This window comes from Penicillium waksmanii (genome assembly GCF_028829765.1).
Source record: "Penicillium waksmanii strain IBT 27052 chromosome Unknown utg000008l:1.0-5622682.0:1.0-5626561.0, whole genome shotgun sequence".
NCBI classification, from domain to species: Eukaryota; Fungi; Ascomycota; class Eurotiomycetes; order Eurotiales; family Aspergillaceae; genus Penicillium; species Penicillium waksmanii.
The window spans coordinates 5,451,947-5,464,920 of record NW_026643254.1 but is presented as its reverse complement, the minus strand read 5'-3'; positions in this window follow the sequence as shown (position 1 = coordinate 5,464,920).

The window sequence follows — 12,974 nt, the reverse complement described above, 5'->3', positions numbered from 1 at the left end:
GCGGGAGCCGATCCGTCGCAGATGCAAGAGCGAGGGTAGCTTCCCATAAAGAATTTCAAAGGGCGTCTTTTTCTGTAAGATCGAAGCTGGAGCACGCAGTTTCAAGTAGACCACGGTGTCTACAAGCTCGATCCACCAGGAAGGAGGAAGGTTCGCATCGGACAGGAGCGTGTTGATCCGCTCCCGGATAGTGCGGTTGGTGCGTTCCGCCAGTCCATTCTGCCCTTTGCAGTATGGCGGCGAGGTGTCGAACCCAACTCCCTGGCTTTCGAGGTGTGTTCCGATCGGCAGGTATTCTCTTCCATTGTCGGTGAGGAACCTCTTGATCTGGGCGCCGAACTGTCGGTGCACCCAGGCCTCAAATTGTCGGAACTTCTGGAGCGCTTCATGCTTCCATCTCATGGCATAGGCCCACGAGCCACGAGAATAATCGTCAGTAAAGGTGATCACGTACCTAGAGCCATCTTTGGCCATCGGCATCTCCATGATGTCCGAATGGATCAATTCGAAAATTCTCGTTGAGTGCAGACGTGGCCGTCGTGCACGGGAGTTTCTCTTCTGATGCTGCTTACCCGACATACACGCCGCGCACTGCGGCGTTGCCAGCAGCTGCGCTGGCGTCAGCGGTCGGTACGGAGTGCCGGTCTGCCGGAGGACCATCCTCAAGTCGCCCCGGTTCAGATGTCCCATCCGAGCGTGCCACAACGCTTCGGAGGCCTGGTCCACTCCTGTGCTCGCATCTGCTTCGAGTATCACAGCTTCACCACCGAGTTCAGAGGTTGACGCTGTACATTCTACGTCACTTGACTCCTGAGGGTCGTCGACGTCCATGGCCACCGCCTGCGGTTCCAGGGAATCTGCATGGTCATCGGTCGCCGGCGCCCTCGCCAGTTGGACTCGCTCTCGGAATCTCTTGCTCACTTGGCACCGCAGGATCAGTAGATCCTCCTCCGCATGGTAGGCGGTCCCCACCGTCCGTCCTCGGCGTTGCACAAAGACGTTCTGCGGGTGCGCCACCACCGAATAGCGGTCTCGTAACAGCTTCGGCACGCTGATCAGGTTCATCCCAACGCGTGGCGCGAAGTACACATTCTTTAACACCAGGGGTTGGTTGAACTTCCCCCGGAGCGTGAGTTTCACCGTACCAATCCCTTTGGCTTCCACTGGATCGCCCGCCGTGTCCAACATCTCGCGATGAGGCCGAAGACTGCTGAAGCAGCTCCGGTCCCAGCAGATGTGGCTAGTGGCGGCCGAGTCCAGGATCCACCGGAGTGACGGTGCGTGGGTATAGAGAGTCGTCACCCTCGCCCTCACGATATTGATCCGCGGTCTCTTGGAAGTCGGCGGGCCCTGCCGATCTCCCATCTGGCTTGATGGTATATTTTGTAAATTGTTTCTTGGTGAGCCGGAAGCACTCCGTTCAGCCTTCAGGGCATGGTCCCTGGGCGGTTGCTGTAGTTCACGCTGTTTCTTCCAGCAGTCCGCGACTACATGGCCGCGCTTTCTGCAGTAATTGCATTTCTTGGTGTTCTTCTGCACCGTATTGATCGAAGGGTTACTCGTTCCACCAGACACTCTTTGCGGGAACGTTGCGGCGTCCTTTCGCTGCACCGTCTGCTCAGCATTTGCTAGACGGTTGCCAATATTTGCCGGGTTGACAGGATCCTTGTCATTTTGGATCGCATCCACAATCAGGATGTATTCCGGTCCGATCTGCGTCAGTAGGATTGCAATGTGCGCTTTGTCGCCGATGGATCCAGGGGCGATCGCATTCAATCGATGGACTAGCATCCGTACACGATCGACGAATTCACGTGCACTGCCGCAGCGCTCGCCGGTGGTCTCGCGCAGCTGGGCGAACAGCTCGCAGAACGTGGCGAGTTCCATCCGCCGGTAGCGTTCTTCGAGATCATTCCAGAGGTCGCGGGATGTCTCCAGCCCCGCGACATGGATACTGATATGGGGGGACAGATACCGGAAGATGGTGTGGTAGGCTTCGGCCTCGCGGCGCGACCATTCACGATGGCGCTCGAATGCCTGGACCTCCACTTCGAGGCGCGCCTCAATCGCGCGTTGCCTCACCGCCCCGTTGAGGTGCGGTTCCACTAACGAGTGGATGTCCGCCGTAATCGGTTTGGCGTACTTGAATGAGCAGACAGGACGCTCAAGGTCGCCCGACACGACATCCCAGACCTGCCTCGCTTTGAGGTAGGAGGTCATGAGACGTTTCCAGGTCGCAAAGTTGTCGCTTCCTGTTAGAGGCTCGATGGCCGTGACGGCTCGATCGGGCGAGTCGTGAACCAGAGCAGACATAGTGATGGTTGTGAAAGCGGGGTAGATATATAGTAATCAAGATGATTCTCAGATGAGTAGAGACGGCATCCGAGAGTTGCTGCCGGGCTCATAACCTGTTGTAGTTCAGAGGTATAAATTGTGTTAAGTTATATGTACGTTCAGAGGGAACATGAGGCTATATATACAACAAGAAGATCAAGTTGATTTCCAATCAACTTAGTTCTTCGTATACATACTTCGGGATTAATTCCGATGGTTCGGCTTGGTTCCTGATCTGCACCAGCCTCATATCACAACAGACACCTTTCAAAAGCTGCGCTGCAATATTGGAATCATTTTCTTCGCAATCGTCGCAATGATTATGTCTCCTGCAGGAAGATACATCTGCAACTTCACCCTGAATTTGGGAGGTTCCTTTGTTCTGCTGATGACGTGGGAATAACTCTCGAGCCATTCGCCCCACGCCAGGCGTCGACTCTTGCTGGCGTCGATGTCGTTGTTTCCAGTACTCCCGCATAGCATGACTTCGCGCTTTTGAAGGGCTATTACCCCCAACAAACGTGAATTGATTGGTTCCGTTAGGAGGAGATAACGCTTTTCTGGACATGGTGCCTTTTTAATTAGGAAATGTCGAAGCGGATGGGATTTGCGTGCGGCAATTATGGTGCAGGTGTGGCGGTGGCGGAACAAGTTACTAAGCGTCACATGATCTTCTAGCTTCACAAATCATTTGCCTCGTCAATGTTGTTGACGCAGGTGAAACGAGTTTCAACGCGGCCAAGCAGAAGATCCGGCCAAAAACGGCTTGTCTTATGAACTGATTTCAACAAGCTGATCACCGCAACCAAGACGTTATGTCACAGAGTCTTTCATTGTAACCGTTCTATGTAAATGTTGTTGTGATATGAGGCTGGTGCAGATCAGGAACCAAGCTGAACCATCGGAATTAATCCCGAGATATCCATACGAAGAACCAAGTTGATTGGAAATGAGCTTGTTCTTCTCGTTGTATATATATAGCCTAATGTTTCCCTCTGAAAAATAAGATAATTTATACCTCTGAACAACAGCAGGCTTCGTACACCTCAATTTAGCTTGATTACATTGTCCAGATGACGTACAAGCTCCCCACGCTTGCGGCCCGAAATGAGAGAGAATATCCGCTTCGGAAATTGTTTAAAACCGGAAAGAAAGTGATTCGAAAGGAAATGGAAATCGCCACCATGCCATAGCGCAATAAAATATTACCGAACACTGCTCTAGAATACTTCCCAGTCAAGGCCAAGACATTCATAAGAGTAAGTTCAAGTGCTTTGAAAACCCCGTCAATCAGGGCAATCTTAACTTACCCAGCGGGAATTTGATAAGAAAGAAAGTACAGGCCGTGATATCAGATCTTCTAGCTCTTCATCATTTCTAGTCTCTTTGGAATAAAATGAAATTGCACATGAAGATTTCAATCGAAATGATACACTTAGAGCGACTGGGTTTATGAGAGGAATAGTTCTGAAGTTGCATGAATGCGGCATTAGTACTTGCAATCGTACTTGCAATCGTACTTGCAATCTTCATACCAAAGAGTGGAGAGACCGGCTTTCGATATCTCATCCATGAACTACCGTCTTGACTACCAAAAAATGCCGAATATAAGCCTGACGAAAATTTTTGCTTTACTGCAAAAGGCACTAGCAGATAGGCTTCTGAGATTTACTTGGAAAATGTTCACAATTGCTTGCCAATCATACGAAAAGACCTTTTCACGGCTCAGTACAATCATTGCTATCTCAGAGGGGATAACCCTGGCAGGAAATGGCTAGCCGTTTGGAATATAATATTTGTCATTGCTTGTGCTTTCCATAGGCTATCTGGGCGAGAAACACTCCCAGAAGCCAATAGGAGTGTCTTTTCTGCGAGGGCCAAATCTCTAAGTATACCGGAGAATGTTCTTTATGACCATAGCGACTTGCAGCAAGTACAAGCCGAAACATTGATGGCTTTACTGCTCCTGATTTAATTACAATTGAATAGGCATGAAGCTTTCAGATCTCCCATTATTAGTTTGGATTTTACAGAGTCTTTGTGTTGTGGGAAATGATAGATATCGCCACCCGTTCCGGTATTTCTCTTGGCCATAATCTCGATAAAAAGAATCGCTGGTCTTGATATGAAATTTGGAGAGGCGCAAAAACAGCTGTGGAGCTCTATTCATCGCCCAGAGAGCCTTCTATCTGATATGACTGGGAGTCTCTTGTCTCGGGAACGCTTCTTCCTCTGTGAGCCCTCCATTTTTCAACCTGAATGTGGACTTTTAAAATTCGTATATCTCACAGCCCACCAATGAACTCCAATGGACAAAAGATTTGGGTGATAAGCAAAGGATTTTCAGACATCCTTGCTATGCCTCAATCCCTGTCACTCTCTCTAAACTTTCTACATGGCGGATTTGGCTTTATTATCGCAGGGTATCATCAACGAAGTATACGTGACTGGATTTCGTCATATAGACTGGAGCCGCATTGAAAGCCGTATAGCCTCCTACTTGGAAAATATTGATATCTTGGCTTCATCAATTCATCCTTCCTTTTGCTTCAAAGGCCATCAAATACCTATACGCAAATCGCCGTTTGGACCTTCTCTTACTCTGAGTTACTACAGCGTTTAGATTTTGCTCTTTCGACCCCGCTTTTCAGACCCTTCATTTAAAAATAAAAGTTGCCCTAATGGATCTGGTGCAAAATTTGCTGACAAGACGGCATTATATTGCCCTCGGGCTGCCTTGGGGGCCATCGCACAATTGACAGACCAACCAGATCTCGCTGGTGCTACCAAATTCCACAATGGTGGACTTACTGAACATTCTTACCCAGACAACTGTTATCCTACTCATTGATATCTAAATAGGCTCTGTACCAGCTTGGTCAGAAGAATTTCTACGCCCTACTGAATCGGATATCTGGGTTAGTGTGGCAAAAGCCCGTCACAGACTGCATTGATTAGTTTGAACTTCGGAGACAGCCCGGCGAGTCTTCTAGTTCTTCAGTACTTGTGCTTATCGCATGGCTCCGAACCTGGTTCTTGATTTGGATAATTTGTCTTCGTCGACCGATTCATATCGGCATTCCTGTGATCCTAGGGGCTCGAAGTCTCACGATAAGCCCGAATTCAAAACAGCAACGCCTTCAGGAGGCATTGAGCTTACGAATGACGCGAGGAAATTGGAGCTTGATAGTATCTGTGATTACCAGGACTCTCTCCTTTCCCAAGGAGTGCGGAATGTACAGCGTCCATCGGGGTTAGGAGTTTTAGCAGTGCTTGATCCTGATCGGGATATGTGTGACCTAATCTCAAATGTTGGTACGTCCGTTGAAGATATTCTAATCTCCATAGTTGAATCGGATCTCGAGGCATGCACATTTACAATCTATAAAGTGATCCTAGAATGAACCTATGACTTTTATTTCAGTCTATACATATAAGCGCTTGATGGACAGGTGAATTGGTGACTGGAATTTTCTAAATTGCATGAATTTATCTATCAAGGATGGATATGTGTGACCAAGATCCGTCGTGATTCTTCGCAGCTGATATGTATTGATAATACATTATTTCAACAGAGTAGGTTACGGACCTTCAGATGTCCGTTTAGAATTCCTTCTTCTTTACTGGAAGAGACATCATCAATGCCTTGTGATCCTTCAGGAATACGAGACCTATCGACACCGGATTCCTCTGTAATGATTTGTTCAATTTCAAATAGCGATGCGCCGCGTTGATCGGATTGATCAATTTCTTGAGTTTCATCACATTTGCTAAGTGCTTCCACAAGCCGAAGAAGGAGAGTTCAATCCTTTTCCAATGAAGCTATCCTGGGGTTGTAGTCAAGTTTGCGCCCACCGTCCCGATCTTTGCTTTTTGCTACATTCTATATTTTCTCGGATGCATAAGTCACAAGGAACCCCACCATGGCACTACCGAAAGGTAGGTTTTGGTTGTATTTGGCGAACAAGACTACACATACCTTCGTTCCTTGTCTTTGGCATCCACGGCATGCAGTTGCCATGCGGTTGTTGCCTTGTTGGATCCAGTTGAAACATTATCACAGACGTGGCTTTAACAAGAACTGTTTTTAGCAAGTGCCAGTGGCGTCGAGATCTTTTGGGAAGACTTGATTGCTAAACCCTACCGAAGAACTGTTTTTGAACTAACCCCCACACCTGGAAAAATCTAACCTTTCTTTCCCACTTCAGTGATGAGTTTATAAGAAACTGTGGTTCAACGCTGAATGTTTTTGCACGGTATAACGTTATAAGCCTTCAACACTCAGCGAGTCCAATTCGTCCAAAGTCTATTCCGGGAAAGGCAAAACTTGGTCAAGGTGAGGAAGCATAATCTGAATGTCAATGCCAGGGGTAGGAGCTCATTATCCTTGATCGAGATGGTCCTCAATAACGCTACTTGCCATCGTGAATTGACAGATGAATTACAGAGGGCTATCAAACGCTAGCCAGTGATATCTGATACTAATCTGATTTGAACACGCCGCATTATAATACCATGGTAGTAACGATGGTGAAAATCCCGCAAGAGAACCAAGCGGTTGGGCATACCTGCCATTTCAAGCCCGTATGAACTTCCAGGAATCACTATTGTACACGGAGATATATGGTTGATCTATTCTGTACATGGCTTGTGAGTGCCTCACTATAAAAGCCAAGTTTGGTAATAGTATTTGACCAATAAATTCACCTAGAGTAGTGCCCCTATAGGTGTGGCGTGTTCAGGCTTCTTTGATTTTGAGTTGCATATCCCCACCGCTACTCTACATAGAGTAAGGTAGAGGATTCTTTGTGTCTGGATAAAAGCACTTTTCAAAAGTTGACTGGTTACAATAATCCGCAGTGGAAATTCATATGAAGTCATAGGTCTTCGGAGACAGCTGCGTAGACATGCGAGACAATCCATCTGTAATACACATACATACCCGGGCTATGTCGCTGAAGTTTTCAGTTCACATTGAGGAATGGCCGAAAATGGATTTTAGAGAGTTTAGACATATACGGTGTCACGAGGAAAGAATACCTGCACGATATAACCTAACCCATTTGATCGCTAACAAAAGATTTATACAATTAACAGCGATGAGCTCCCAGATTGAAAATGGAACGAATCAGAGCGAATCCACAGACAAGGAAATCCAGAAGGCACGCACCTATTCCGAAAGATTACCAGAGCCCGATCCGCCTGAATATGAGTTTGTTGGTGGTATGAGGGATACCGCTTCCCGAAGCCACGCAATGAAATCATATTAGAGGCATAGGAAGAGCGAACAGCGACGCCGTGAAAACACCGAACGTACCAAACAAGCTTTGCGACCACTGTTAGCCCGCGAAGTGCGAGCAAAATACGAGCGCGATAGTCCCCGTCAGTCCCAAACTCAACCAACAGAAGACGCTTACACATATCTTCATGATTCTTCCATCTTGATCAGGGAGACACAAGCACCTGGCATCTCCCAGCAGATCTTTTCAGGGATTCACTTCGCGTTATCTTCAAGCTTAAGCCAGTAAGCTGAATTCAGTTCGTTCCAAATCTCAGCACATCATCACCGGTATTTTTATCATTGTAGGTACAGAAAGAGTTCAGTGTACTACATAAGGATGTCTATAATCCACAATACTGGCAAGCTCACTTGCTGCTCTAGGGCTCGGTATGCATGCCAATCTCATACACTCGGGGCTCAAATCGCAGCATTTCTCCCCGTTCAGAGATATTTGGATACCACTCGTCCTATCAAATACCGAATCGTTCAACGGGATCCTAGTCCATGCAGCTGCTGACCTCAATGGCCGGCGAGCACATGAGGGCAAATCAGAAATCTTGAAATTTAAAACCGAGGCTATAGGGACTATCAATCAATGGCCAGCACTTCGACAAGTGCGATTAAAGGTGAGGTCTTCGCGGGCGTCGTGCGGCTTCTCACCTTTGAGGTACGTCAAATCTTCTGGTATGTGCAATTTGCCGAAGTCCGTGCTTGTGCATATAAAATCTGTCTCGTGTGACCTAGCATCTCTGTGCATCCCATGAATTTTAGTCTTCGAAATTTAGTTTTCCTGAATTTCCATCAAAACCGATCAGATTCCTCTACCGGCGGGCGGACACTGCATGTGTAGCAAGATTTGACGTACCTCAAAAATTCATGGGATATACAGAGATGCTGGGGCACACGAGACAGATTTTATATGCACAAGCACGGACTTCGGCAAATTGCACATACCAGGGGAGGAAAAAGCTCTCCATACAAATTGAAGGCTTCAAATTGTTGCCTCTTTGTAGGTCCTCCAAATTATTGGAACTAATACTGTATCTGTATTTGACTTGAATGCCAGGTTCAATATCGTCGAGATCGAAGAAACAGAGCAGCCGCCTTTGGTTGTCCGTTTGCTCCAGGAACATGAAAGCTTTATATTTGGGATGTTATGTTAGTGCTACTTGCTCTATAAACCATCCAAGAGGTTCCAAAATTTCAATCAACTGCAACAGGCTGCCTCATTGACAGAGGCGATCAACACGTTACAAAGTCGACGAAAAGCATAACAAAACACAAATGAATTTGCCCGACGTGATCGGGCAGTCTCCCAACGTCTGAAATTATTACTTTTTATATGGGCTTCTGTGCAGGAAATGGAGAGACGCTTTCACAAAGATAGGAACCAGAAAGATAGCTGCGTTGTCCTCTCTCGATACTTTTCTTCATGAGTCGCGACGCATCTGGGCTAGTTCTTTGAATGACGCTCTATCAAATATTTGGGAGATATTTTTCCCATAGAGAAGAAAATTAGCATCTAACAGTTTTTGTTACGATGGTGGCTGAATCTCTCGTGGATATCAGTTCCAACGCCCTGCTGTGGGGAGTTGAGAGTGCCTTCTGTGCTATTGGACCCAGGATGAATGAACTTAAAACAAAATAAGAGTATGCCGCTTCGAAATGATGGATTAAGAAAAACGACAAAAACAGACTTATTATAGACCAGATTGGTTGAAAAACCAATTAGGCCTACTCTTTATTGGATAAAAGCTCAATGGGGCCTGTAAGCGGGAATTGTTCACATCTTATATAGAGAGGATTCGTCGTCGTGCCTACGGCGTTGATTTTGATATAAAAACAAACTTTCCTGTCCGGCATTGAGTCAACATGCGACTCAGCACACCCCTAATTTATGGTGGCCATCATAAACCCTTCACAACACTAATACAAAATACTATGCTTGTTGTGATTAGTAATGTTATTTTCTATGACAAGGCTGAAGAGGTAATATAGCATTTGACGAAGCTCAACAGTCCGGAGGGTTGCCTTCAAACCCGCAATCCTTCGTGAAAAGGCTTTTGAGGGGCTACCTCCTCACACTACCGAATATATCTTCGTACGCACAAGCGACTCAAATATCCACAGGTTGAGAACAATTCCTCAAAAACAAACGAGAATATTTGGACTAAATGTAATCTTGCAATTTTGTCCTTCTTTGCAAGCTGTGATCAAACCTAGAGGGTGTTTAATCTTTGGAGCTCCAGTTTGTGAATTTTTTCCAACATCTTCAAATTCTTCTTGTATTCTGCCAGCCCGTCTCTTGTCCTTGATGGACGTCGTTTTGTTGATTCATGATTCATCCCGACACACTCTCGCTCATCGCTGAGCGGGACTACACGAGACGGGGAATTCTTTCCGCTGATAAAACGTGGTTCTAGCTCAAACGTTAAGGTCTGACAAAACATGGACAGATACACAAGATACATTCACCTACGTTTGATCATAGTCTGGGAATAAGTGGCTCGAAAATCTCTTGGCCGCAATTCAGCGTCGTCACAATGGATATTATAGAGCAGAAAGAACAGAAATAACGGAGGAGTCTTAATGTGGTGGGATAATAGTGTGTTTATGAGCATCGCAGACCCCTACACCCTTCTTTTTGGCTGAGTTTCGCCGCTTTCTATACCGGCCAAAGACTATTTTCCAAATACAGTGAAACTATTCAACCAATCAAGAGTTGCGATGCCAAACTCCTCTTGATTAGAAAGCGAGAATTAAAATTCAAGTCATTTAGCGAACCATTCGCAAATGTGGTTTGAGGTATAGCTCCCCTAATATGAAGTTCCACCGTTCAAATGCAGTTGTAATTTATTACGTTCTTTACCAGTACTCTGTATAAAGTTTCGTGTCTTACGGCCAGTAAGCGCCCAAACCTTGCCCTGAAACGAGGAACGATTGAAAGGGGTTTATTTCGGCCACGGCTACACATGAGGTACGTGGCTGTTGCCGCGAGAGCTGGTCTACCAAACTGGTACCTTCGCTTGCCTCTGATTCGCCCATTCTGGGGCGATTTCTCACTTCTCGCTGGTTGCCACCTTTGTTACCCTATTGGCTGCTTCCTCTGGCTTCTTACGTTCGCAATTGGCCTTCAACTACTTCCTGTTTTGGTTTAACTTTCCCGTCTTCCACACTATTGGCTTGTTCTCCAACGTTGATCCTAGACAAATCTTTCCCCTGCAGTTGTGATCCTTATATGCATTTCTGATACCTCCCTTTTTCTAATGTAATTGCTTACGCCATTCACTTACATACCTACTTTTCACCTTTTCTATAGACCGTGGCTTTCATATTTATGTACTCTTCATACCTGCAACATCATTCGTCTGCTTGCTTACGTGCCGCGTGTTATCGATGCCATCCCCTCTGACGCCCTCTCGGTGTTTTACCGCTAGCTTCAGTCTCTTCACTTTGTTTCAGGGCATCGGCGTACGGAGCTTGCAAAGCGCGCATCACCAGTACACAAGGGTGCAGCAACGAAAGCTGCCCTACCAAACTAATACCTTTGCTTGCCTCTGATTCGCCCATTCCAAGGAGATTTCTCGCTTCTCGTTGGCTGCCGACTGAGTTTCCTCATTGACCGCTTCCTCTCACTTCTGACCTTTGCGATTGGCCTTCAACTGCTTCCTGTTTTGGTTTAGCTTTATTGTCTTCCGCTCTATTGGCTTGTTCTCCTTCGCTGATCCTAGACGAAGCTTGCCTCTGCAGGTACGGTCCTTTAATACATTTCTGATACCTCTATTGTTCTTATATAAGTGCTTGTGCCATTCATACCTACTTTTACCTTTTCTATTCCCTGTGCATCGTTTAATCGATACCTTCTCATTTGACGCCCTCTTGGTATTTCACAACTATTTTCTGCCTCTTCACTTTTCGTTTCAGGGCATCGGCGTGCGAAAGCTTGCGAAGCACGCGTCACCAGTATGTAACGGGTTCATTATGCTGTCCTGATATTACGGTTTGACCCAATGCGCTACAATTGGTCTAATACTATTTCCATTTTAGGCTTATTATGCAGGCGTTCTCTCATATCAAACGCCATGTCCTATTTACATGAGTAACTTTCAAAAACTGATAAACTATGGTGGATCAAATGACACCTGATGATATAGAATTATAAGCGCAATGCTTCCACTGTCCATTCTCTACTAGATAAGTGAAAATGAGATAGTTACTGTTTTCATAATAGTATGTATGACTGATATCATGATGCATTTGACATTTGGGCAATTTCGATGGGAATTTATGGCTGGAGTGGGCCCCACTTCCGGCCCCACCATTAAGCCAAATTTGGGAATAGTATCTGACCAATAATATCAATTATCGCAATACCCCAGTATGGCGTGTTTAGACTTCTTTGATTTTTTGAGTTACAGTCCACGCCACTACTCTGAATGCAGTAACGAAGTCAATTCGTCGGATTTGAGGCTTAGGTATAACGTATCCTTGAACTGGTCTTTGAGACGATAATAGCCAAATTTGGTCACTCCCTCTAGACCTCAGGCTTCGTAATCTCTGCCGCATTCTCCACCCAGGTAGAGACGCTAAATAATCGGCCCACGATGATTTACCTCTTCCTGGCCACTCCTCACTACGGGCAGGGAGCTAGTGAAGAGACGAGACAATGGGATTTACGGTCACATAGTGACTAGATACGACATTGGTATTTTCCACATCGTTTAGCATGATTAAAGTCTCGACACTTTATCCATTTTTCAAGTGAGCTAATAACAGAAAAAGCACCACATTATATTGCTTTGCTTCTGCTTTTAATGTATTACTTTGATAAAAGCGGCCTTAAGTGGTTTTACCAAAATAGAATGATTGTTGTCAGAAATTTATGAGCCTGAGAACATTCTCCTTAAAGTATTCTTTCTCCACCCTATGATTGATAATGCGGAAACTATCCGTTTGATCGTCCCTCAATACATTTAACATGCCGACCGAGCACCTCGCTAGATCACTGCCTTCACGTCTGAACTGCAAATGGCTGAGCTTTTTTAAGATGTCTTAACGAGTTAAGTTTACGTGAGAGGCATTGTCATCACTCTCAAATTGAGCTGCTATTCGGAGCCTGACAGGTATTACATATATTGAGATGTGTAGTGACTGGTTGATTAGTGATTGAAGTTCGATTCTTTCCATCTCCGAAACAGCTGCGGACAGGTGGACGCCCGTAATATCAGGGCAGTGGGCTGAAATACTCCAGCACATGGCCATTAGTTAGGCTTCAGCATCCCCAGGTAACTCAGTAGCAAAGGTGGATGGCCGCATTGAGTTGGAAGAAAACAATGTAAACAAGAATACAAGAAGCTAG